The sequence below is a fragment of the Amphiura filiformis genome, unplaced genomic scaffold (genome assembly GCF_039555335.1).
Source record: "Amphiura filiformis unplaced genomic scaffold, Afil_fr2py scaffold_50, whole genome shotgun sequence".
NCBI classification, from domain to species: Eukaryota; Metazoa; Echinodermata; class Ophiuroidea; order Amphilepidida; family Amphiuridae; genus Amphiura; species Amphiura filiformis.
In genome coordinates this window covers 236427-263654 of record NW_027305514.1, presented here as the reverse complement: position 1 = coordinate 263654, position 27228 = coordinate 236427, and the positions used below count along the sequence as shown (strand labels likewise).

General features: G+C 35.6%; 1 protein-coding gene and 1 long non-coding RNA gene across 2 annotated transcripts in view; both read left to right on the top strand.

The window, feature by feature from the left end:
- Positions 1–312: 312 nt before the first annotated feature.
- LOC140144356 (uncharacterized) lies at positions 313–8099 on the top strand. Its single transcript, XR_011857867.1, has 3 exons — positions 313–384; positions 2070–2129; positions 8036–8099. It is a non-coding gene; the product is annotated as an uncharacterized lncRNA (long non-coding RNA).
- A 12986-nt stretch (positions 8100–21085) lies between these two features.
- LOC140144344 (beta-2 adrenergic receptor-like) overlaps positions 21086–27228 on the top strand; it is a 36520-nt gene continuing 30377 nt past the window's right edge. The window contains exon 1 of the mRNA XM_072166169.1: positions 21086–21405. The gene's annotated coding sequence lies outside the window, so the exon portion shown is untranslated. The remainder of the gene's footprint in view (positions 21406–27228) is intronic.

The following is a 27228-nucleotide window of genomic DNA, read 5'->3' as shown; positions in this document are numbered from 1 at the left end:
ATGTCTTTAAACATCCTCTGGGTCATTTTTGACTACCTATTTTTAAGTGTGTAGGTTTTATAGGCCGCCTAATAGCTAAATAAATGAAAGTTTTGACATGAATGAGTAATGAAATCATGACCTCATATTTCACTGAAAAAAATGTGACGGGAAACTAATCATTTCATTTCTAGCCTAACATTCAGCAAGGCCTAATATGCACTGTCATTAAAAGAAAATATCAAAAAGCATCATCAATTATTACTTCTAAGCTTCGTGCAGGTATCCCTCTGGTATAATAATTTTGCATTTATTATATAGCGCCATCACAATGTTCAACTTGCACATTTTTTGAACTTTGACCCAAGCCCAAGAATGGTCCTTTTTTCACGGAGACCAAAAGCTGTATGTTGAGTCCTATGACGTGTTGTTAAATCGACTTAAATCCCATAATATTACAAATAATCCGTTAAAATCAAACACATGATCAGTATGTTAAAAACATATTCTGCACGTTGGTATTATGTTTAATACGATAATGGTTCGAGAAGAAATTTAATTCATTGATTGTAAATGTAATAGTTATTGGCGATGCTTGTGATACATGCACTTGCAATGCATGGATCAGGCTGATCGCTGTGAAGTTATGTAAGCTTTAACAATTGGGGCTATCCTGCCTTTTAGACCACGCACCACCGTCACTATATAATGACTAAATTTTTACTTTTGGTCATGTTTTTTTATACTGGGTACCGATTGCGTGACATGAGAATTTTTCAAGCAAATCCAAATTCGCAGGGGTAAAAACTATTCTGCTGACAAAAAAATAGACCTGGGCTCACATGTACAAGATACGACGACACCGGAAGGATATCGTCATCGGTTTGCAATGGGAAGTCAATGTTCACCTATCGGGAGCTCAATTGATTTGTCCAGCATGCTGGATTTTGCCCCAAACCTCACATATAAATCAATGAAGTCATAATGCGATTAATGAGTGGCGCTGTTTTGATCTGCCTTATTTGGTTAGCGATCGACCTTATTTGGATATGATCAAATAATTTATGTTTGTGGAAATTCAGTACGATACACAGTTTTGTATATGTTACTTATTAAAGGGGGGTAACCCTATTGGTTTTGGATATGGATTGTCTTTAAAATTACATAATAATATCAAATATCGCCTCCTTTATGCTGCTTTGTGAAAAAACAAGAGCATTTTCAGCGTAAATGTGAATAAATAGCCAAATTTGCAATCCAATACCTTGGTATACGTGAATTGCATTCTGGGCAGGCAATGACGAATGCTGACATGCTGTACAATGCCCGGCCCGTATTGAACGGAAAATGTTTTTTTTTTTCGTACCGTTTCAGAAAAAAAGGAAACAAAATATATTTCCCCTTGCAATATGTACATTTCAAAAAAATACAAAAAAGTTTGGGTAAAATGGAGAGCAAAAAACCTTCCGATACCGGGTTTTGAACCGGGTACCTGTCGGGTAAAAACAAACGCGCTAGTCAATTGAGCTATTTAGCACGCCACGATAACTATTGCCGTTTTCATAACTATATACGGCGCACCGTCTCCTCAGCAGTTAGTGTGGTTCGCTTTTTTTTTTTTTTTGTATGACGCGAAACCAAAGTAGCTGTTGCGGTGACTGATATTTCGTTCATAATTCCCTCCCAGAAATCCAAAGTATTTACCATTGTTTACAAACTGGTATACCTGTAAAAACCGCTGTGATTCATGATTTCTCAGGAAATACATCGACTTAGAGCGCCAAATTTCAGGAAAGAAAAAAAAAAAATAGTATCTATTATGTGATACCAAAACCTCATCAACAATGAAAAAAATCGGGGATGATGCTGTCGATCGGGTTACGGACCTTTAAAAGCAACCATGACATCATTATAATAAATGCCCCCCCCCCCTACAATCTGTCATATTTTCATCTATATAATTTATGCAAGTGAATTCCATCACAGGCCTGTTCATTTCTCAGGAATGTAGACAAATTTCCCTCCAACATCAGTATTTTCCACCTTTTCTTAAATAGAATTTCTATCATATTTGTATCTACTTTTTTCAGGTCGACGTGCAACTCGTTGGTTTAGTTAACACTTGAGAGAGTGGACAAACTGCCAAAATGGTAAGTCCTGAAGTTAAATTGGCGACGGCCAAGGAAAGAATGTCGTATAAACTAGGGGTAGCACTAGGCCGCATTTGGGCAAGCTAGGGGTTCCTGCAGTTTTTCAATCTAGCGCTGCCGCAGACATACTATATATGCTGCATTTGTGCAACTCTGACTCACAAAACTCTACTATGGGTCCCTTACTTTATTATTTTCTGCAAGTTCGGGTGTCCCTGCGGACTTTGGAGTGTTTTGCTCTAGTGCTACCCCTGGTATCGATGTAAAGCCATATTGTAACATTAAAAATAGATTTTTAGATTTGACCTCTTTTTCTCAAGATGTTAGTTTTTAATGTCAGATATGACCCCCTTTTTATTTGAATCGAACAACTGATGACAGCAAACTTACCGATTTACAGCAAGATATCTGGGTCCAGCCGAATATTCCTAATGACTTGAAACTTTTGATGGGATAATCTATTTACAGTAAGGGGTGTTTGAACATTGTAATCATGCATATTGATCAGTGATGCCACCCTTTTTTCTTTGATCCTTTTACTAATTCACAATAATGGCGGTCTACTCAAATGCATTCAACAAAAGCATGTTTGCAATCTACCGCGAGAGGTCGTCTCACACGCATAACAAATACACTACGATTAAATAAGTTGATGACAATATTTGATTAAATGGACTGCACTGTGCCATGATTTCGGTGAAGGACACTGGTTCAAATTCCTTTGTTTGGAGCCAATCAATAATTTCAGTTGGTGCATTATAACAAATGATAGGGCAAGTTACTATGCGTCTGGAGTGTATTGTGAATTATACTCCTCACCAATAACATCAGAACATTCATAGGGTATATACAATTTGTATTTTCTTGGAATTGGGCCAAGCCAAAAGCATGCACAGAACAAGATTCAAATACACTAAGAATAAATATGCCAATTAGAAACACTGTCTGCATTTTATGAACTGAATTATATTTTTCATTTTTATAAAATGTTTTTGGTGAGGAGTATAATTAATTTACTATTCATCCATTCACTATCCAAAATCACAATACCTACAAATCTAGGCACCGGAGTTTTGCGCGATTTAAAAACAGCAAAATGCGCTGGCCACTTTTCAAAAGTGCGCCAAAAAATAGGTCAAAATGCGCTAAAATGCGTGATCCCCTGTTATCAATGCAAAACACGAAAAAACATCGGTAAAACGATGGCATGTCAATCAATTACGACCGACTTCCGGTTCATTTCGGGTTCATTTCAGTTTCTGGAAAAATAAAAAATAAAGATGATGGCGACCATCACAAATCGTCGATCGAAATGTCGAAAGCAAGGGTAAATTTCCCCACATTATGCTTGGTTTAATGATCATTATTTGTATTTTGATGTACATAAGTGAAGTTAGAACCAATATTGCGTGAATTTTCTTGTAAATGCTGCCAATTTGGGGCATAAAATCGTAAGTTTTAACTTTAAGCTTATCGATGGGTCAAAATCGTGAACATTCTCGATGGAACCCAAAATGCGCTTTGGACACCCAAATGCGCGAAAATGTGCGCTTTTACGCGAACCGCGCAAAACTCCGGTGCCTACTACAAATCTGTATAATGAGACCTTCCAAAATAGTGGTACCCAACTTCTACCGGATTATTTTTAAAGTGTTGAGAAAAACCTTCCAATTTCAATAGAATTTCTGGTAAACTCTCTCTCAATGCTTTGGAAACACAAAAATCCCATCAGGTCTCAGCGAATGTTAACACTTTTCTTTCATGACTTTCTTTGAAAGTGGATATTTTTTCAAATAAGTAACAAAAACTGGGTGTCTAAGTTAATTGGACAGACAATAGTCCCAGGACCCATTTATAATGTACGTAAATTTGTCTCTAATAAACGCCCCTTATGAAAAAGTTAAGTAAACCAGGTAAAATATAAGTGCCCACCCAACGGTAATTCAATTCCAGCGCCAACGTCACCAATGAGTGTCACTCTGTCGATGTATGCTGAGGTTGGTCCTTTGATATGTTGTGACCATCCAGTCGCAGCAAATTTTACAATATGGCTTTTTAAAAATTTGGTTGACAATGATTGGTTACATAAAGTACAAGAGACCATGGTGATATAGAGTATAATATTAAAATCAATTGCATAGCATGACAAGATCTGGGTCACAATCTTCCACTGTGAGAAAATGTGGAATATGGCCGTGTGTCCTGAACTCGCCACCCTTAGCGTTACATGACAAATATTATGAATGTTTACACCAACCGGGTTTCTAATTAGATTATCTCGACAATCATCAACTCTAAACTTGCAAAAGTATACATTTTTGGAAAGCTGAAGGCATAAGCAATTCAAATATATACATTTCAACTCATTATACAGGGTGACCTGCAAGTTATACAGGGTGGAATAAAAAATATTTTGATAAAAAATGGGTCACTCAATGCATTGCTTATTACCAACTTACAGTAATAAACTGGAAGTAAACAACATTCATTTGGTTAGAGGATATGGAGAGCCAACTGACTTTGGAAGAAAGCAAATTCACAGCTGTTTGGTAATCTCGGAATATAGGGTGTTCCAAAGTATGTTGGATTTTTTTACAATTCAACATATTTTGAACCTAAACATTTTCCCCTAACCCATACAGAAAAAATATGTCCATTTTTGTCTCGCCTGATAAGGCAGGAGACTATATAATCACTTTTCCGTATGTATGTGTGTGCGTGTGTGTGTGCGTGTGTGACAAATTTGATTAAAGTTTTGCTTTTTCTCGGAGACTAGGAGTCGCACGTTTCTCAAGCTTGGTGGGTGGGGGCATCTTGACCCGAGACAAAACCTGTTTGTATTGGTTAGTGGGTCAAGGTCACTGACGACCTCTAGAGGTCATCTGAGGTCAAATTAGTAAAAACTGTCGTATGGGCATGAAACTTGGTAGGTACAGTCAACATTTCAAGCCAAATTTTTGAAGGTCATTTCAAGGTCACCAGGGTCATCTGAGGTCAAATTAGTATAAACTGTCATGAAACTTGGTAGGTATAGTCACTTTTTAGAGTCAAATTTTGGGAATGTAATTTCAGAGTCACCAGGGTCATCTGAGGTCAAATTAGTAAAACTATCGGATGTGCATGAAACTTGGTGGGTACAGTCAACATTTAAAGCCAAATTTTTGGAAGGTCATTTCGAGGTCACCAGGGGTCATCTGAGGTCAAATTAGTAAAAACTGTCGATGGACATGAAACTTGGTGGGTACCGTCAACATTTAAAGCCAAATTTTTGGAAGATCATTTCGAGGCCACCAGGGGTCATCTGAGGTCAAATTAGTAAAAACTGTTGTGTGGGTATGAAACTTAGTGGCTACAGTCAACATTTAGAGCCAACGTTTTGGAAGGTCATTTCAGGGTCACCAGGGGTCAAATTAGTAAAAACTGTTGCATGGGCATGAAACTTGGTGGGCACAGTCACCATCAGCCAGATAATCGTGCCTAGCCGATAACCGCCAAATTCATTTACCTCGACCAAAAGTTATCACAAAAGCAGGCGGTTGCGAAAGCAGGCGAGACTCGTGGTTCGAGAACCGCCTTGTTAGATTCCTCGTCAAATTTCCCTTCAGAAAATCTATACTTTGACTATGATAGGATAAGTAATTAAAATTTTACAGTAACTTTTAGATTTTGAAGACATCCGCATTACTTACTACAGTGTTTAATATGACTACGGGTAGTTTTGTATGGAAAAGTTTGTATTTTCTAGACTAAACCAATCATATATTATTAAAAACAATTAGTAGAATTGTTTAGCTGTAAGGCCATGAATGTTTGAGATGCTAAATAGAGTCCAAATCCAATTTACAGCCTTTACAGAAGCAGATTACGCACTAAAATACCAATCCCATAGAGTTTGTGTGTACCACATCCCCCACCACCACATCCCCCACCACCGCCACCCTGCCCATTCTGAATTCTATGAAGCACAGTGTCAGTATTAAAAAAGTTCAAGTATTTCTTTTTTACAGGGTTGAAAGTGAATTTTATTTAGCAATAAAATGAGACCACAAGCATGACAATACCTTCTTGCTTTCACAGAGATATCATCATTTGTTTTGAGTCGACTTTGGCAAAATGTAACGTCGCCACCTTTTTTTGGTGGCGAGCTCAAGACACACGACCATATGGGCTATTTCATTATAAATGACAACATTGAGTCCCAAAAGGGGTCAAAATTCAAACTCATTTATTTCATGCAAATTCATTATCATTTCAAAGTTCAGATGGTGTGTCAATAATTCTCAAAATATTAGAGCGTCAAACCCTCAGGAACCATTAAAAAAATTAAATTGAATTTTTGCTGTGTAAAACATAGCTGCCGTCTGGAGGGACATTTTTTAAACAATTTAATACACAACTTTGAAAGAGTATATGTAACCAACATTGGGTTCATACTTATTCATATTTAGTCTGTAATAATTGTTGTATGTTCCTTTACACTTCAGTGTCTTAAATATGCCAGTTTCAATATAAAACAATTAGTAAATTGATACTAATCCAGATAAATGGTGCAAAATTACAACATATTTTAAGGATAAACTTTATCTTCACATGAAAAATTCATGAAATAGTCATTTTGTCCTGCCCAATAGCTACACTGATGCATAAGTGAGTATTCTGCGTCAATCTGTTGTACTAGTCATGGAAAACCTAAAATAAAAGACCCCTCCTGTGGCATTTGTTCTGGATAGGACACATTTTTTAACACATAATAAAGCATACTTTAACTTTAGAAATAGCTGAATCAATATTATTGCATCAATATTATTGCATAAAAGATCCCCAGCATTTAAAATCCACTACAAACAGGGTTAATATTCTGGTTAAATTAGGAATATTGCAATTGTTAGCTAACCGAAGTTCAATGCAGAATAATATCATATGTGTTCTCAACAACTGGACAATCATTTGAACACTAAAGTGGTTTGTAAGCATAATTTGCAATAAAATGCAAAAATTTCTTGTGGGTTTGGCTCTTTGAAATTTTTTATTTTTAGTTTGTTTACCAATTCATGGAAATGACATAATTGTGCTGGAGAGGACATTTGTTAAATTGCAAACAGAATCGTGGATACAGGCTTGCAAAAATGCAACAAATACCAAATCATGTGCCACCTTGGTAGAAGGAAGACCACTCTTCCTCTACAAATTTCACATTCTATGATATAATCCTTCTTATTTCAACAATTAGTAATTAACTTCAGTTCTGGAGAGGACAAATTTTTAACGCGGAACTGTGGTATCAAGAACAAGTGGTCTACTGTATGTAAAATAAATGAATTCCTCAATCAGTGCCCTGTCCCATCAATTGGTAATATAACACAGATTATACAGGTAGGGTAAGGGTTTATATTTCCTCTTTAATGTTAACAAAAATGGAGGCATGAATTGGAGAGGACACTCATTTTTTTATTTAACGCAAAATGCCAATTTTGCAAGAATCTACGGAATTTTAACATTTTTGCACCAATTTTCACCATTCAACTTGCATGATGTTCCACACATATCATATTTTCATTGCAACAAGCACATTGCCATAGAATGTACCTAATTTTTCAAAGAATTTATTCAGAATACATGGGCAAAATGAAATGGGACTCCAAAATTGGGTTAAAAATGTACCTTTTGGCAATTTTTTTATACAAAAAATAGACAGAATTCTGTAAAAATGCTCATGTAGCTTGTAGTTTGTGGCATACTTAGAATTAAGTTAATAACACTGCATTATCACCCTAATTATATCAACCAGATATGATAAAAGCCATTTTTGTGAACGTGTCATTTATAATGAAATAGCCCATATATGAATTGTGCGCAATGGTTTTTGTTTATAAAAATAATTATTTGACTGTTGATTTTATTTACAGCCTAAAGAAATCATGGAGATCAAGGACTTCCTCCTCACAGCCAGGAGGAAAGATGCCAAATGTGAGTATGAATATTGACATCCCTGCATACTGCAAGACCAGGGGGTACTCCGTACAAATGACCATACGGGGACGTGCCAGGCCTTGTCTTTTGAAAATTCCTGGTGAGTGACAAATCACTCTCCTCAAAATTTGTCAGGTGAGCTGTAGGTGAGTGATTTTAATCACTTGTATTATTATTACACCAAATGTAGGCGAGTGACAAAAAGCTCTCCTCAACTTCATTTTAGGCGAGTGATCGCTCTCACTCGCCTCAAAAGACAAGGCCTGACCTGTTGCAGAGATGGGTAGCATTTTCAGCCTTTTGGTACTTCAATTACCCCTTTTTCCAGACAAATTTTGGTATTTTCCAGATTTTTTTGGAAAATAGCCAAATTTTGACTTTTGGTATCAATGGGAAAACACTTATTCAAATTCGGCCGAAAATTTTGAATTTTAAAAATTGGTATATCAATGGGTCCAAATTTCTTGAAAAATTGATGTACTTGATGGGTCCACTTTCAAATTCTCAGCGGCACATCCCTATCAAAACCGCACTTGAGTACCCCCACCCCCACACAACTGCAAGTCCTTGATACTAGAACTATAAACTAGCCGCTTTATAATATAAAGACGAGAGAGATAGAGAACTTCAGAAGTTATCAACTTTTTTGCGGTGTAAACTGGTTTTTCATTGTCATTGCCTACTCGCAATGAATTGCGGCTACAGCGCACATCACAGGTTATAATTAATTATATTAGCCCAGTCTACTTTTTGCTATAATCAAAGTCCGAATTAAAGATACTAGATACTGAAATTCCTGAACGCACTGGAAAACAGCGTGGACGAGGCTATGGCCAATTCCATGCCAAAAGTGCCTTTTGTAACGTCCGTAACAAAATTTTGGAACATTATTGCTCAAAACAGGAGCATTTATTTCAAATTTGCTAATGATGCCTCCATAGATTGATGTCAGACCTACTTCAAGATAGTAAAGAAAAAAATTTGAGGAAGCACCTTGACAGTTTTTTTCATTATGAAAAGCGTTACGGACGTTACATTTGAGATAAAATGTAACGTCCGTAACACTAAATTAACAGTGTAGGACGATACAGGAGTATTAATTTCAAACTTGCTTTTCATGTTTACATAGAATGGAGTCAGGGCTTGCTCAATATAGTTAACAGAAAAAAATAAAACACAGAAGTGAATGGAGATTTAAGGATATGTACCATCTGTCAAAATGGCAGGCACTTTCGCGTAACGTCCGTAACGCTTGTTTCTAATTTCTGTAGCTAATTAACTAAGAAAGCCAAAACAAAATTGCTTCATTATATTGAACATTAGAGTGTGTACTAGTAGCATACAAAGAAATAAAGTGTTATCCTAACAGCAAACATGTGTGCTATTCACTTAAAAGTTGCAAGTTGCATGTATCTGTAACGTCCGTAACGGTGGAATTGGCCATATAGGGTTAGTTAATCGCCGTCAATCATACAAACCGTCTCAAAAGTTAGTCTTTTGGTACAATAGAGACTGGTAAATCAATACTGTTCTATTGAGGTTGTCGATCGGATCAAGGACCTTTAACTATAGCCCTGACTTTGTGGTGCGTAGTGAAGTCAACACTGCATAGCAACAATTTTCTCAAAAGTCACACAAATAAACGAGTCCTCCTTTTCATACATGTTTGCGCACATGCACACGTCAACAGTCAACACACAACTTGTTTAGCGTTGACGGATGCCAAAATCAATGACTTGTTTCTTGTTTTACTTTCCTATCCAGCTGTAAAAATCAAGAAGAACAGGGAGAACTGGAAATTCAAAGTGCGATGTAGCCGCTACCTGTACACACTTGTCATCAAAGACACAGAGAAGGCAGAGAAGCTAAAGCAATCATTACCTCCAGGTGAGAATGTCATGTAACTATGTTATAACTACAAAACCAATAACCCCAACCCATTGTTTGTTTGTTTTTTTTGGGTTTTTTTGGCTATTGGAAGGGAAACAAGAAACATGCCACATGGAAGATCAGGGTTCGAATTCGGCTGTATCGCATAGCAGTTTGCTCCATATTTTGAAGTAACTGCTACCTAATTTTGCATTTGTATAGCACTTTTTACTAGTGCTTTAGTAATATGGAAGTATCTTGATTATGAGGAATTAGCCAAAAACTGCTACGCAAAATTTTTAAACGAATTTGAACCCTGTGGAAGGTCACCATTATAACTGAAGACCAAATTAAAAAAACTAGTTTGCGTATGACATCCTGACAACCAGACCAATGCCGTATTGCGCAGGTCAGCAACCAATCACGCAGCGCCTTTACCCTGACGTCAGATGCAAACTTTGTCTTTTAATTCAGTCTTCGAGTATAGCCATGGGGTTTCACATGGAATGCATCCATGCGCAGTGATTTTCATAGTGAGCTTTAGTCAGTTTAGTCGGGATGGGGTTAATCAGACAAAAAATGTGAATTTTGGGGTATACACTTGCCAGTTTACATCACCTTTTGTAAATTACTTAACGTCCCTTTACGAGATGACGCAAGCAGGAAACAGTACAAAATCACTACATGGTCTGTTTGGCTTCCTCAAGACAGTAGCATGCTGGCATAGATGTGCAATAATAATACATGCCCCATCAATAGGAGATGTGCTGTGTGCTCAATTTGTACCACATCACACGCTACAGGTGCACTACTTTTGATGGCGGGTGTATCGTACTAGGCACGGGCGTAACCAGACCTGACCTTCCGGGGAGACAAGATTGAAAAATTTACCAATATCTGATCAAAAGTTTTAGTACTTCAGGCATGGGATTTTCCAGTGGAAACACTGGAACCAGTCTTTTTTGATGTCAAAATTCCCGCAGTTTTATTTATTTTCAGCCCATTTTCAGGTGTTTTTGTCCAATTTTACGGGCTTTTCCAGACTTTTTCATGAATGCGTAGTCCCAAGCCTGGTACTTATGTGCGAGCAAAATTGCCGCGAAGCGTTAAACGGGTGGGGTCCAGGGGCAAAGCCTGGGGGGTCACAATGAAAGTAGTATAGATCTTCCCTCTTTCTTTCCCTTTTCTTCTCCTTCCCTTTTCTCTTCTCCTTCCACCTTTCTCTTCTCCTTCCACCTTTTTTCTTTTCTTCTTTCCCTTTCTTCTTCTTCCTCTTTCTTTCCTTTTCTCTTCTCCTCCCCTTTTTCTTCCCTCTTTTTTCTTTTCTTTCCCCTTTCTCTTCCCTCTTTTTTCTTCCCTCTTTTTCTCTCCTTCCCCCTTTCCCCCTTCCCAATTTTTCGCTCTTCCCAGTTTTTTTGTGTCCGGGGGGGGCAGCTTGCCCCCCGGCCCCCACTGGTTACGCCACTGGTACTAGGACGCTACTATCTCAAGAAAGCCAAATGGACCGTCCTGCTGTACATTTTCATATTGAAGGCTTAAAACCACTGGAACGGCTTATTATTCCTAACCATGCCAAATCTAACTAAGCAAAACCACTGCACATGCATGCATCCCACATAATGGGATGAAGCAATCACTGGTCATATACGCATGGGCTGGCTAGCGAAACACCATGGCACGCGAGGGGTCCTGGGGTGAGTCCCTGGGGGTACCAAGTAACTTCTTTTTTCATCTTCTCTCCTTTTTTGTTCCTTTCTGATAGCCAAAAAACACTTAGAGCTTTAGGGTTAAATGTCCAATATTGATGTGTGTTGAGTTTAATGTTTGGTTATTTTTGACAAATCACAAGTCATTCCAAACAAGTAATTCTCATTGATCCATAATTTAATATACATGAGACATAAACCTCTGGAACAGTGACCGTGTCCAAGTTCATTCTAATGCAGCCCATATTAAAGACTCTAGATACATAGAGTACAAAATCTTCCATTGTGCACTGCACTGTACAGAGACACACTGTCATTAATAGTGCACAATGGTAGATTTTGTATTTTGGGTCGTTGATATTGAAAATTGAATGTTTATGGGCTGCATAAATAGTGGGTCCATGAAGTGTAAACACCCTCAAAGTTAAAATAACCTGTATTTGTTTAAGACCTTTGGTCGCATGTCATGAATTGGTCATCTTTTGTGTAGCATAATGTAAAATGAGGAAAATATCACCAATTGTGATTCACTTCAACACAACTTTTAATAAATACATTTTAGACCATTATAAGTTTATATTTTTGGAAAGCTTATATTACAAGGATGCCAAATCAACAAAATTTAACATCATAATACAGGGTGGGTAAGAAATATACAGGGTGGAACATCAACAAAATCAGCATATTTCTTGTCACAGTGAACCCCATATTTTTCTTTTCTGAAAGCTATGTAGCTCAAAATAAATATGGATTCAGAAAGACATTTCATGGGCCCTTCAAACAAATTAGGAAGAAAGAGTTTGGTATCCCTTGTGTTAAACATACAGTGTGGTCAAAAATTGTAAAATAATTTTACAATTTTTATGACATTTATCAACCAAAACTTTTTTCCTCCATTTCTGGTACTAAAACTAATAGCATAATTGAATTCCTCATCAAATTTCCTTAAAAATATGTCTACTTTTGAATAAGCAGGATGACTCAGGCCAAAGATGGGCCATTTAGAAATGTCAGAGCATTACGTGTACACTTTGTACAGTAACATATAGGAAAAACTGTCTTAATTAGCATTTAATTAGGCAATTAATTAGTTACATCTTTTGTTACAGTTGATCTATTATGAGGTAGATCTACAATCCAGGATGATATATGTGCAATTTGTGGTCCATGCTAGTTGTACTTTTTAAGATACAAAGGTTTGAAGTTTGCCATATTTTCACAATTTTGTGTACAACTCTATGGGGCTCCCCCGCCCCGGCTCCCCCATTGAGACATCTTACATATTGAAGTATAAATCTCAAAGTAGTTGTCCAATTGACTTGGGGTTTTTGTATTTGACAAAGAACATAATTATCTACAAAATGACACCAAACTTTCCACAATAGGTATTATACTTTTAGAATAAATCAAACTTGAAGTGTGAAGAAAGGATTTTCATGTTACGGCTCCTCCATTTTTGGGTGACCTATTTGTGACATGCGACCCTTTACAGATTTTCATGAGCAAACATAATCTTGCATGTTGAGTAACTCAATATATTTTTTTCTTTTCTTTTCTTTGTTTTCAATTTTACAGGTTTACAAGTCAAGGAGATCAAGTGAATGGAATGATACCAGTTTCTTAATGATTAGATCAAAGAACTCACTTGTATGTTATATATATAAAAAGGCAGTTGTAATATTGCAATAAAAAAAAATGAAAAAGTGAATTACGGTAATCCAGATGTTTTATTGTATGTCTTGGAACGACACCGAAAGGTCATTTTGTTGGTCTTATGTATGGTGTAGAGAAAAAACACAATTTATCAAAATGTGAGAAAAAGCAAGATATGTGCCCCAAAATTGGTGAAGAAAAACAAAACTGCCCTCTAAGTCTATGGATTCAATATTAAAGCAAAGCATTGAGCCGGACTGACCAAAAATACACAAATATTTTCCTCGTAAATCAGCTTAGGCCAATAAAAAAATAGATTTGCCTCATGTTCACAGCGTGCATTTGATTTATGCTGTGTGTTTGCTCTGGCAAAATTGCAGAAGTTTAATTTTATTTTGAATTTTTTTATATAATTATTTGAACAAAATTTGGCTGTAAAATCAATGTTCAATTTCAGTTTTGTTTCTGATTGCACGGGAACTCCAAAAATTAAATTCTAGATTTAGCCTGTATTGCAGCTAAACCAATCCTGAATACTTCCAACAAGGTCAGTGTTTTCAAAATACCCAAAATTGGCACTGTTCGATTTATAAATAATGAAATAAAATTTAAAAAAACTGCATACTCGTTAGCTTTGAGGACATGAAGTATGATCCATTTTTTTCTTTAAGGTCAATATGATTGGAATAGTTTCAGAAGTGAATTTTTGTAACGGTAGTCATTGTTTGCCAATATGCGGAAGGAGGTATTTATGTCATTTCATGAACCCTAACCTAAACCTCCTTCCGGGTATTGGAAATCAGTGTTTACCTTTTAGCGAATTCAGTTGTAATGGATGTAGAATTCTGCATACATTGGGCGAGGAATAGGTTTTGCGTGGTAGAAATGAATCTTTTAAAAGCGAGAAAAGCACTAAAAAGCGAGATTGTGTTTTCTCTCTAGGGTCAATCCACGTCAATTCACCCAGTGAGTTAAACCTGACCTCCTTCAAATTTGTTCCAATTTGGTATAGGTTGGTTTTGGCTGCCAAAGCTGATATTTCAAGTTTGAGCTCAATCGGACTTAAGGTTATCCCGCTACTACCGGCCCAATTTTTGCGATTTCTGCGAAAAATGGCACGGTGGCAGAGTTTTCAACGGCCGTAACCGTTTGTCCAAATGAGCTGAAATTGGTGTCATTGGTAAGCTAATGCCATAAAGAATCCGAATCTGTCATTATTTAATAAATATGTGACGTGATCTGGTCCATGGGAGTCAAAGGAGGCAATTTTGAAAATCGAGTTACTATGATTATTACATTATACATATAATAGGCTATCATATACTGAAAACACCAAAGGTCTAGCATGCTTGGTTCTAAAGTTTTGAAGGTTTTTGAGGTCTATTTTCTTATGTATTTTATTGTTTTTTACTCCATATTTTTACCTTTATCTCAGTTTCAAATTTGCCGCCTTTGGCCCCCATGGACCAGATCGTGTCACATATGAGCATGTTAAAATTGTATAACCTTTTGCCCTTTATTTTAACATTGAATTTGACCTTGTGGATCATGTGACCCCGAAACAAAAGTGTTCAAATTACACCTACAAAATATAAAAAAATTGGAGGTATAATATGTTTTGTTTTCATACAAGCTTCTCTCAAAGTTAGGCAAAAATGTGATTTTCCATTGAAGCATGTGCAGTAAACCACAATACTGAACTTAGCACTTAATAGTCAGTATGCAAAATTCAGTATTGTACTTTACTGTGGGTTTCAATACGAAATCACAGTTTTGCATAACTTCGAGAGAAGCTTTGAGGAAAACAAAAAAAAATTATATATCTAATTTGTTTATATTTTGAAGAAAACATGGGGGTGTAATTTGAAAACTTTTGTTTGCTTCTAGGACTCCGAACTGCTACTGAAGTTTCGGAGTCATGAAGCAAACAAAAGTGTGTGTCAGTGATCCATAGAACAGGAATAGGCCTCAACTTGTGGATTGATGGTTACAAAACTACCATATTTTTTGTTTGCACCACTTTTAAAAACGAAACATATTTCTGACCTAAAATTGCACTGGGTTATGAGAAACGAGGCTTTTCACCCGATACCAAAATCCTTATAGAATACTAGTCTCAGTCAAAATCTGTATTTCCGTGAGGGAGTAGTCTATCAATCTGCAATTTTTACACCTTCAATGTTCAAGGAGAAAAGAGGTTCTCTCAAAACTTGGCTATTAAAATTTAGAAACCAAGATTATCGAGAATCTAGGCTTGCCGTTCGATAAATCATCTCAAATTAGAGGAATGAATACAACAACGATGCACTCAATTTGAATCCACCATGGCCAAGTTCAGGTTTTTCAATACTTTTCAAATTGAAAACCCTGGTTTCTAGATTAGAAAAATGTGGATTTTTAATTTCGGGGAAGTGGGTTTTTTATTTGGAATAACATTTTTATTCCAAATTCTTTTCATCGTCAAAATCCATGTTATCTAGTTCAAAAGGCATACTATTTAAATATTTTAATAACAAAACTTAAAATGTAAACAAAAAAAAATTGGGCAGCGTCTTTCGGACAGGCTGAAAATTAAAAATGTTCAGTCCGTCTGAATACTCAGTACGCCACTGACCAGCCTCTATGTTGTCAGAATGGTCGACTGCAGATCTGTCGGATAACACTTTTTCAATGGGAAATGAACTTTGCTGCTTGGATGATGTCACGATGAGGTTAGCATTTATTCCGTATTGAAAAGCGTCTTCTGACGGTTCTGCACTCGACCGGCCTCTTGCAATGCATACGGTAGTCCCGCTAAAATTAGTCGATCGATACATATTGAAATCAGCACAATTCAGAGATACACCGTTTTGCTCTGAAATTTATTTTCTTGGTCAAATATAGAGCAATATTGTTTTTCTTCAATAAATGTCAGTTAAAAACATAGTGCTTGGCAATACATTTAAATAAAAATTCCTTTAAAAAAGGAATGTGGCGCCCAATGTGAACTTGGACGTGATATGGTGAATTCCATGGTGTGTAGATTTGGTATTATAATGATTTTTCTAGGGAAGAGTAGAAGATGATCAAATGCAAGAGGAATGTGTTTGATTGGGGAAGGTGTTCTGACAATCCAAATACAGGCCTTGAAATAAGGGGAGCAAAAGCGCAAATTTGCGCCTGGTGATTGGCAAAATGCTCCTGCTTCTGTTAGAAAATTACACACAAAGACATAGAACAGGAGCAATTTATTGTTAAATTATAGTACAATTGCTCCTGGTTCCGAAATCCTTATTTCAAGGCTTGTCCAAATATAAACTTAGTCCACCTCAAATGACCTGTAACAATTTCGCGCTTACACCAATCATATCCATAACAATTTAACTCTTACAACTTCCTGTAAACTCTCAAATTTACAACTCTAAATTTCTGTCTGTTTGCCGCCCAATTGTGCCACCATATTGCAACTTTGGCAATAACCGCTATATAGATTCTATGGTAATTAGCAAACAAAAGCCATCAGTTTAAGAGGCCTCGTTATATCACTATGGACCACAAGGGTCTCATCCCAATGGCACAGTCCAATAACCTCAATTACATAATCATAGTGCAAAATTTGACCTCAAGTTGCAGAGTATGAGTTTGTGTTCCCAAATTTTCAAAGGATGAATGTACAAATGTATTAGGGTTTAAGAACTGTTCCCATGATAGATGAGCATGTTGTGGATCCTAGTGTATGGTCAAATGTCACCGTCTATCGGGTTCTAAGGCACACGGTAAACTGGTTGAACGCATACAAAGGTCAGGATTTATTTGGTGTTTTTATAAATCCTAATTTTGTATTTTAAACAAAGAATATACGCTCACCATTTTATCCCGTGCATATCAGAAAACAATAATAAAATAAAATCCAAGCAAATTGTGGTTTTATTTCTGAGCTGGGCATAATTTTAGCAAAACAATTGCGAAGTCAATCTAGCAAGAGTGAAATTAGAAGCTTTTCACAAAGTCATGCCTATATTGTGGCGCGCCTCCGTAGAGGGCGCCACAAAAAAAAATCTTGGTGTTAAAATAAGCCCAATCGCCATTGTGACTTCCGGTTTTTGAGAGCACTTTTAGGACACTTTGACCTCTGACATTTCGGGAAAATTACTCTAATTATTATTTATTTTTTTATTATTCTAATAATGTTACAATTAAAAATATTTAAATAATTAACTTATATAATAAATATATTTTTTGGATTTGTTTTTATTCAAGTAAAACTTTTTTGATTATATTTTGTATGTACAAAAAACAATTTCCGTGAAAGGTCAAAGGACAAAGTGTCCTAAAAATGCAAAAACTGTCCCACAATGCATTGCAAACTTCTAATGCCGATTTGGCTTATTAGTGTAAGATTTTTGATTTTTGCAGGCCTCAACTTCGCCCGTGAGCTTTTTTTGGAATTAATTTGTTTAAGTTTCAAACTAATATAGTTCGCTAAAGAAAGATATTTCTCACCTCTGTAAGTCACATCGTGTGGGTTTATATCTTATAGTTTTGTCAGAATTGTCCGTTTTGATTTCACCTTTTTTCACTTGCGACTGGTGTCAAAATGTCCAAGCAGTACTTCATTTCCAATATACTGCGCCAAAAAAGTAACCTTACACTTGGAAAAATAATCACAATTTCAAAACTGAACCATATTGGAATAAATTTGTTTTTTTAATAGATGCACTATTTAATCCGGCACATTATGACACCACATTGAATCCAATGTGACATCGAGAAGCAAAGTTACAAACATTTGATTAGACGAATGTCCAGTTTTAAAAGTGACACTATTCAAAACTCCACTGACTAGACATCTGGTTTTAGAGTGGTGAATGGCTAATTTGTGCGTGTCTTTAATTTAAAACAAAAGGAACAAAGGAAAAATTAAAAACAAAAGAACTGACAGATAAAATGAAAGTTATGAAAAGTACAGAGAAGTTAACACTGAAATAAAAACTGCTTTAAATAAAGCTTCATTGAAGAAACTGTGTTGTCTCTTTGTTGCGCTTGTTGGCATCTTTTTGCGCCATGTATAGGCCAGTTTGTCACTTTTAAAACTGGACCTTCGTCTATTCAATTGCTTGTAACTTTACTTCTCGAGGTCACATTGGATTCAATGTGGTGTCATAATGTGCATGTTTAGATAGCGCATCTATTCAAAAAACAAATTTATTCCAATATTGTTCAGTTTTTAAATTGTGATTATTTTTCCAAGTGTAAGGATGCTTTTTTGGCGCAGTATATAACCAAAGCAGTACTTCATTTCTAATATAACCAGCAGAAATAATCGATATTTCTATTGTGGCTTGCAAAATCATCCATCCATGGATAGGGAGCCTACATCCGCGAGTTGATTTTGACAAAAATTGGTAAAAATTTAAAAATGGTGCAATCAAAACCGAAATTCTGACAAAACCATGACACACAGCCCTATAATATGCATGTGCTTTAGAAAGTTGGGAAATATCTTGCGTTAGCGAATTATGTTACTTTGAAAAGCAAAAACGTTGACAAAAAAAAAGCTCGCGGATCAAGTTGAAGTCTGTGAAAAGCGAAAATCGTATACTATACACTAGAAGCCTAAATTTAACACCTAAATTTAACATCAGGGTTTTTTAATGAAAAAAATACAGTACCAAGCATTATAGTTTTCTTCTGACATTTACCGAAGAAATGAAAAAGAAAATGGTACAATGTATTACACTATTTTCGCGCATTATCAGGATGGAAATGGCTTTATCTTTACAATGTGGGCGCGTGCAAAATTTTTGTATTTTACACTGCACTATTTTGGCCCATGATCGGGTTGAATTTTGGTAAAGGGGGGCTCCCTGCCCCTTTTCTTTTCCTTTGCCCTATGCCCTACTGACCTTCTCTTTTTTGTCAGAGGGGCACTTTTTTCTTTCATTTTTTGTCGGGGCACCCCCCCCCCCCCTTCCCGGGCTACGCTACTGCTTAGCTTGGACCATGGATAGTAGAGATTTCTACTACCTCTATGCTTGGACTAAGCTCGTCATTTTGAGGTTGCTAAAAATAAATGGAGCAATCGATCGCTTATACAAGTTATACAAGTTACCCGGGGGTTACGTTACAACACTGAACGTCGGGACTGTTCACGTTTATCATCGGTATTTGGGCGTGGATCCTTTTAAATGTAGTCTGCAGACGAAATATGAAAAAAGTGTCACATGTCTCATATAAACCATCATACAAAATATACAAGATATAAAATTTGGCTCCAAAATAATTTAATAAATAATAGATAGGTCTACTACAAATTAGTGGTGGAAAGTCATAATTTAATTCAGTTTTATTTGGTTTCATCTCAATCAAAATAGATAATATATAGCAAAACATTTTCTTTAAAAACGTTAAGTTTGTTTGCAAAAAATATTTTTCTACAGTACGATTTTCATCATTAATATTTTATCGTGATGTTAATTTTATAAAAACATTTTGGTAGTGCTTTTAATACAAATTATTTTAAAACGTTTTTATTATATTTATAGAGCCCAACGCCCAATATACTTCTTGATAATCAAAGCAATTTAAATTAATTTAATTATGCAAAACACTAAATACTTTGTACGGAAGAGGCTGTCCTTTTAAACTCTGCTCTTTTTGTGGTGTCTCCGCAGCCTTAAGGGATCTGGAATGAGCGTTTCGACAGTATTTTTGTGGGACATGAGAGCACATCAGACATATCGAATTGCATTCTGAATACGAAGATTGGTTTTTTTTAATTTTTTTAAATATAATACAAATTCTAAAAATTATAAAAATTTGATATTTTTCACATTTTTGATATATAACAGTCCTCGAAGTAAATTTTATGAATCTAATGATACATGTATACCGTCTTCTTAAAGTGTATGTAGCTGAGAGGAAGAGCCGACGATCAATTGAACATTCCGACCTTTCATATTGAAGTCTTTTTTTGAAGATATGGATTTTTTTCCCAAAAAGACCTATTTTTTTTTTTTTGTGTGTTTGGGGAAAAAAATCCATATGTTCAATACGAAAGGTCAAAATTTTCAATGATCGTCGGCTTTTCATCCCACCTACATACACTTTAAGTACATATCATCAGATTTATAAAGTTTACTTCGAGTACTGTTAAATATCAAAATATCAATTTTTAATCATTTGCCAGAAAATTTCAAGAAATCTAAATTATTGGATATCAGAAGGACATTCTTCGTATTCAGAATGCAATTCGATATGTCTGATGTGCTCTAATGTCCCACAATAAATACTGTCCAAACGCTCATACCCCATCCCTTAATTACTTTATTTTGATATTATTTTGATCATATAGGCCTACATAATTATATTGTCAAACCTGTTTAAATTTTGTTATATAAATTTACTCAAGTGTAATTACTGACGGATCCGATTAAAATGTTTTTGAAGGTTTACTACCACTCAACACTGTACAATTGTGTGGTACCCCCGGCAAATATACCATAGGCCGATAATAGGACATAAAACAGAAAAAAAAAATTCTTGGAATAAGGAGAGTGTACTGTGTGCATTGACCCGTTTCCGGGGGCGTTTCGTTGTATTGTATGAAATCGATTGATACAGAATTGATTTTTGAACCATTATAATTATTTATAGCCTTACCATTACGTAACAATTGACGTGCCTGTGACTCATCAACTCCCCCTGTACTTGACCTTTGACATAGGCCTAATTGACTATGACGAGTATCAAGAGATGAACAGAGAGTCAGAGAGACAGACAGCAGTTGAGCACTGATGACCCATTGCATCAAATACTGTAGGCCAAATATGGGACATTTATGAGGAGATGTAACGCAAAATTACACTTGGCCTATTTATACCGCTAACATAGGCCTACTCTCATCATGGATTTGAAAATAGCCTGAAATAGTTCAACAGAAAGAAATGAGGTCTACCGGAAAAGGACTTTCTTGGACCAGACTATAGAAAACTGAACTGCATGCAAATTGCCAATGAACATCAACTCTTCTTCAATGTATAAATTGTATTTTTACGTCGTTGCATATCTGAACTTCAGCAGGAAATATACCATAAATGGTGAGTTGTGATACGTTTAAGGTGGTACTACACCCCCTGATAAATTTTGTGACTAATTTCGCATTTTTCTCAAAAAATAACTTCACACTGGCAACCAAAGTTACGTATATTATAGGGGCAAGGAATCCAGTTACTTCACTGAAATTTCAGTGATTCAAGACAAGTGGTTCATGTTAAGAAATGAGGTAGGCCTACATTCTAGCGGTACCTCTTTTCTTATCATAAATAACGTACCGCTTGTATTGAGTCACTGAAATGTGTAGTACGTGTAGTAACTGGATTCTTGTCCATGCATATACATAACATTTGTTACCAATGTGTAATTATTTTTGAGAACAATGCAAAAATAGTCACAAATTTATCAAGGGGTGTAGTACCACCTTAAACAAGGCTTATGTTTTAAGTTGTAGAACTACATGTACCATAATTTGCTTCAGTTTCGTATTCAGATGCCACTGTTCAGGTTTTTAGAGTGCCCTAATTGCCACGTGTTTATTCAGTTTTGGAGGTTCTCAGCTAAGGTTTTACATGCAGGGGCAGGGCCCTCAGGGTGGGGTGTGTGGTGCAGTGTTGTAGGTCTCGAGACCAGGTCTCGGTCTCGAGACCATCTCGAGACCTTTTTTGTAGTGTCTCGGTCTCGGATGTCAAGGTCTCGGTCTCGGAACTCAAAAGTCTCGGTCTCGGACCTCAAAAGTCTCGGTCTCGAACGTTTTTTTGTTCGAGACCTGTCGAGACCTGAAGAAAAGATATGATTTTCTGTTTTTGTTCATTATTTATTCCTTACCCTAAATTTCAATGAATGTTGAAGAAATTGTTAAGAATAAAGATACAGAAATCATTTTATAAGGTTATAAAAGTTATAAATGAATCATAAGTGAGCTTGTTCGGATGTGAGCTTCCAATTTCAGTTCATGATTAAACATAGGTGGGCAGGTGGTGGAAGTGAGGATCCCACTTAACTTTTGCAAGGGGAACATTCTCCACAAAAGCAAAATAGATGAACAAATAGTTGCCCTGTGCAGTGTGCATCTTCTTTTCAGCACGAAAAACAAGTGTGTTTTTGGCCCAAATATGGTAAAATTGCTCAATTTTGTGCGCTTCGCGCACTGTTGTTCCAGCCCTTCACACACTAGCCTAATTTTGCCTCCACTATCGCCAACATTTTTGAAATTTTCCCAAAATTTGGAGAAAAAATTGCAAAAATTAAGACAAAAGTGTTAACTGCAGGTCCAAATTTCTTGAATAGTTGGTACAATGATGGGTTCCCTTTTAAATTCTCAGCGGCACACCCCTACCCAAACCAAACTTGAGTATCCCAGGGGATTAAACCAAGGTCTCAGGTCTCGGTCTTGGTCTCGGAACTTAGAGGTCTCGGTCTCGGAAGGGGTGGTCTTGGTCTCGGAAGGTTTGGTCTCGGTCTCGGTCTCGATCTCGGACGGGCAGGTCTTGGTCTCGGTCTCGGTCTCGGACATAGAGGTCTTGACTACAACACTGGTGTGGTGAGGTAGGAGGGGGTATTATAGAAGTTTGTATATATGTTCCCGGTACCGGTATATGCCGGGGGGCACATCAAAAAAATTTGGTGGGTATGTTCCCCCGGAATTTCCCGATGGTAGGTCTTTGGGAGCTGACGTCGTACCGGTAAAAGGGGGTCTTTCGGAGCTGCGAACAAGTAAAATGGGGGGACTTTTGGAGCTGCGAACAGTAAAAATCAAGGGTCTTCTTGGCTGTTAATACTGTAAAGCTTATAAAAACATTTTAAAATATAGTTTGTATTAAAAAAACACTATACCTTAATGTTAAAATTAACATGATAAATGAAGAAAATCGTACTGTAAAAATTGTTTTGTTAAACTTTTTCAAACGTTTAAATAAAACACCATGACAAGTTGCAAACTTTTTGGTCACCTTTGAAAAATAATGTTCTTGATTAACATGATTGTATAACTCCAACATTACATATTACAAATGACATCAGTATAATAGTTACAACTATTATTACTTTTTTCAAGTTAAGGGATCTGGAATGAGCGTTTCGACAGTATTTTTTGTGGGACATGAGAGCACATCAGACATATCGAATTGCATTCCGAATACGAAGAATGACCTGATGATATCAAAAAAAAATCCATATACGAAAGGTCAAAATTTTCAATTGATCGTCGGCTTTTCATCCCACCTACATAGGCCTACACTTTAAGTATAAATCAGCAGATTTGTAAAGTTTACTTCGAGTACTGTTAAATATCAAAAATATCAATTTTTAATAATTTGCCATAAAATGTGCATTACATTGCGAATTTCAAGAAATCAAAATTATTTGATATCATCAGGTTATTCTTCGTATTCAGAATGCAATTCGATATGTCTGATGTGCTCTAATGTCCCACAATCAATACTGTCCAAACGTTCATACCCCATCCCTTAATGTCACACCGCCAGCTTTTTTTTGGGTATTTACTATATATTTAAACATGTTAAAAATAGGTTGACCGACTGGAGAGTTCGCGATTCTGGTGTCACGTATCTGCGTGAAATGTAGTTTTTACAGGACACTTGAGCGTTTCTTCTCCCGGGACTTCATCTTGATTTAAAAAAATATTCCTGAAAGTTACGCATTATTTTGTTATTTTCAGCCCAATATGAGCTTTTTAGCATGATTTTGCGCTATTTTCCTCTTTTTCACAAATGGTCAGTTTCAGGTCTGGGTATTGTTTTAAAAATATATTTTTGTTAGATTTATAATTTTAGACACACCCCGTGGGCAGATATCAGAATCTATTTAGCATAATATACAATATTTTGAATATAGATTTGCCATGTTTACTGTCGATAGCATACAATGACAACAATGTATGTTGTAAGCATAATGATACAATTGCCAATCATCACAATAGGATTAATATGAAGATTAAAATATTTTCTATAGAAATATGTCATGGGGATCAAGTGCATCTTGTGACGATGTAGCTAAAAATAAATCTATCAGTAATCGATCGATGTATTTCCGCGATCCGGCCGCATGTAGCCAGATCTGCAGTTCCCCTTGCACAATAATATTATAATAATACTTGCATGTTAATTATATTATATAATAGAAGATTTAATAATATGAAGAATATGACATATGTATTGAAGTACGGTACATTGTACACGTAGGCCTATTATAGATACACCCCCCTTTTTTTTTCAAAATCATTTTCAACTTCACCATTCTATTTACATGATAAATGAAGAAAATCGTACTGTAAAAAAAAATTTTATTAAACTTTTTCAAGAAAATGTTGCAAACGTTTAAATAAAACACTTAAGTTGCAAACTTTTTGGGCACCTTTGAAAATGTTCTTGATTAAGGGTGGGTGGTATGAACGTTTGGACAGTATTTATTGTGGGACATTAGAGCACATCAGACATATCGAATTGCATTCTGAATACGAAGAATGTCCTTCTGATATCAAATAATTTTGATTTTTGAAATTCGCAATGTAATACACATTTTATTGATATTTTTGATATTTAACAGTACTCGAAATAAACTTTATAAATCTGATGATTTATACTTAAAGTGTATGTAGGTGGGATGAAAAGCCGACGATCAATTGAAAATTTTGACATTTCGTATTGAAGATATGGATTTTTCTTCCCAAAACACCAACAAAAATTAGGTCTTTTTGGGAATAAAATCCATATCTTCAATATGAAATGTCAAAATTTTCAATTGATCGTCGGCTTTTCCTCCCAGCTACATATACTTTAAGAATATGTCATTAGATTTATAAAATTTACTTCGAGGACTGTTATATATCAAAAATGTGAAAAATATCATTTTTTAATAATTTGCCATAAAATGTGTATTACATTGCGAATTTCAAGAAATCAAAATTATTTGATATCATCAGGTCATTCTTCGTATTCAGAATGCAATTCGATATGTCTGATGTGCTCTAATGTCCCACAATAAATACTGTCCAAACGTTCATACCCCATCCCTTAATGTCACACCGCCAGCTTTTTTGGGGTAGGGCCAATTTACTATATATTTAAGGCGATTTAATACCCTGATTTTCATCAGTACCCATCTTCTTTTTTTTTGCAAATTTATAAAGTATATAAATATGTTCATCATCTCATGTCCTGAACTTATAAAATATCTCTACATAAAAAGTGGTTTTAAACCATTTTAGAAAATCATTTTAGCCCTATATATTTTTTTTTTTTTTTTTATCCTGGTAACTGAGATGTGTGTTTCATAACAAACCATAATTTATTCTATTGAACATGTCCAAGTAGAATACATGAATAGAATACATTAAATCCTTTGTTATACTATCTATAGAAATATACTCACTGATTATAACACTGAATAAATTAAATAGGTTTTAATCTCTTCCACATACACAATTTAATACTACACCATGTATGTATCTAAATATGTTGTTAGGAAAAGAGATTAAAAAAGGCTATAAGGTCATCAAAGGTCAGGTTCTAGGTCAATTGGTTCAGGTCAAATTCAGGCATCAATTTTGAATACATGTGATAGTCTGTGATATCATACATGTCATAATGAGGCATCAATTTTGATATTTTGTCTGTTACTGGATATATAATGGAAATGTGTGAGGCGGATATACTAAAATACCTACACTGCAAAAACAAGTGTTTATATTTAAACACCATATTGTGTTTATCAGAGCAACACTTAATAAACACATAATTCATGTTAATGGTCTAACACTTAATGTTAATAAATTAACACTTGGTGTTATATTACAAACATTAGTGTTTGTAATATAACACCAAGTGTTAATTTATGAACATTAGTGTTAGACCATTAACATGAATTATGTGTTTATTAAGTGTTGCTCTGATAAACACAATATGGTGTTTAAATATAAACACTTGTTTTTGCAGTGTAGGGATGTAAATGGTGAGTACAATTTAGATTGCCTAGTTGAGTTGGATTGGGCAAATAAATATAAAATAGTTACCAAAATCACAAAAATGAAGCTTACGGAAAACTACCTAATATGGTGGTATAGGTGACAAAAATACAATCTTTTTCAACATTGCTGTAGTGTGGTTGTGGTAACCTGTTACCTATGGCTTAATTAAGTTTCAGTGACATAGTGTTGCAAGTTCAAAATACAAAATATAGCTCGACATTGAAAATAGAAGCATTTTAACCGGTTCGTTTTTTGATAGTTGTGGAGCACCAAGTTCATGAAGTCATAAAAGAAATCAGGGACCACTTATTCCCATTTTACATATCAACATTATTTCCCTAATGTGTTAGCAACACATATCCAAAATTTTAACGAAATCCGTTGATAGTAAGCTTTCCAAAATGAAGTGAATTTAAATCATCAGTGATGTACCTCCTTTTGGCTTCGATCTTCAAAAGCATGTAAGCTACATTGATACCGATGCCACCAATAAAACGAGAAGATTTGCCCCTTCATTTTGCATACCACTTTTGTCCAATTTTTTTGTAATTTCTTCACAAAATGCAAAAAAATGAAAAAAAAAAATCAATGGGTGTAGTACCCCCTTAAACATGTTAAAAATAGGTTCGACCATGGAAATAGCATGGAAATAGTAGATACAATATTTTGAATATAGATTTGCCATGTTTACTGTCGATAGCATACAATGTATGTTGTAAGCATAATGATACCATTGCCAATCATCACAATAGGATTAATATGAAGATTAAAATATTTTCTATAGAAATATGTCATGGGGATCAAGTGCATCTTGTGGCGATGTAGCTAAAAATAAATCTATCAGTAATCGATCGATGTATATTCCGCGATCCGGTCGCAT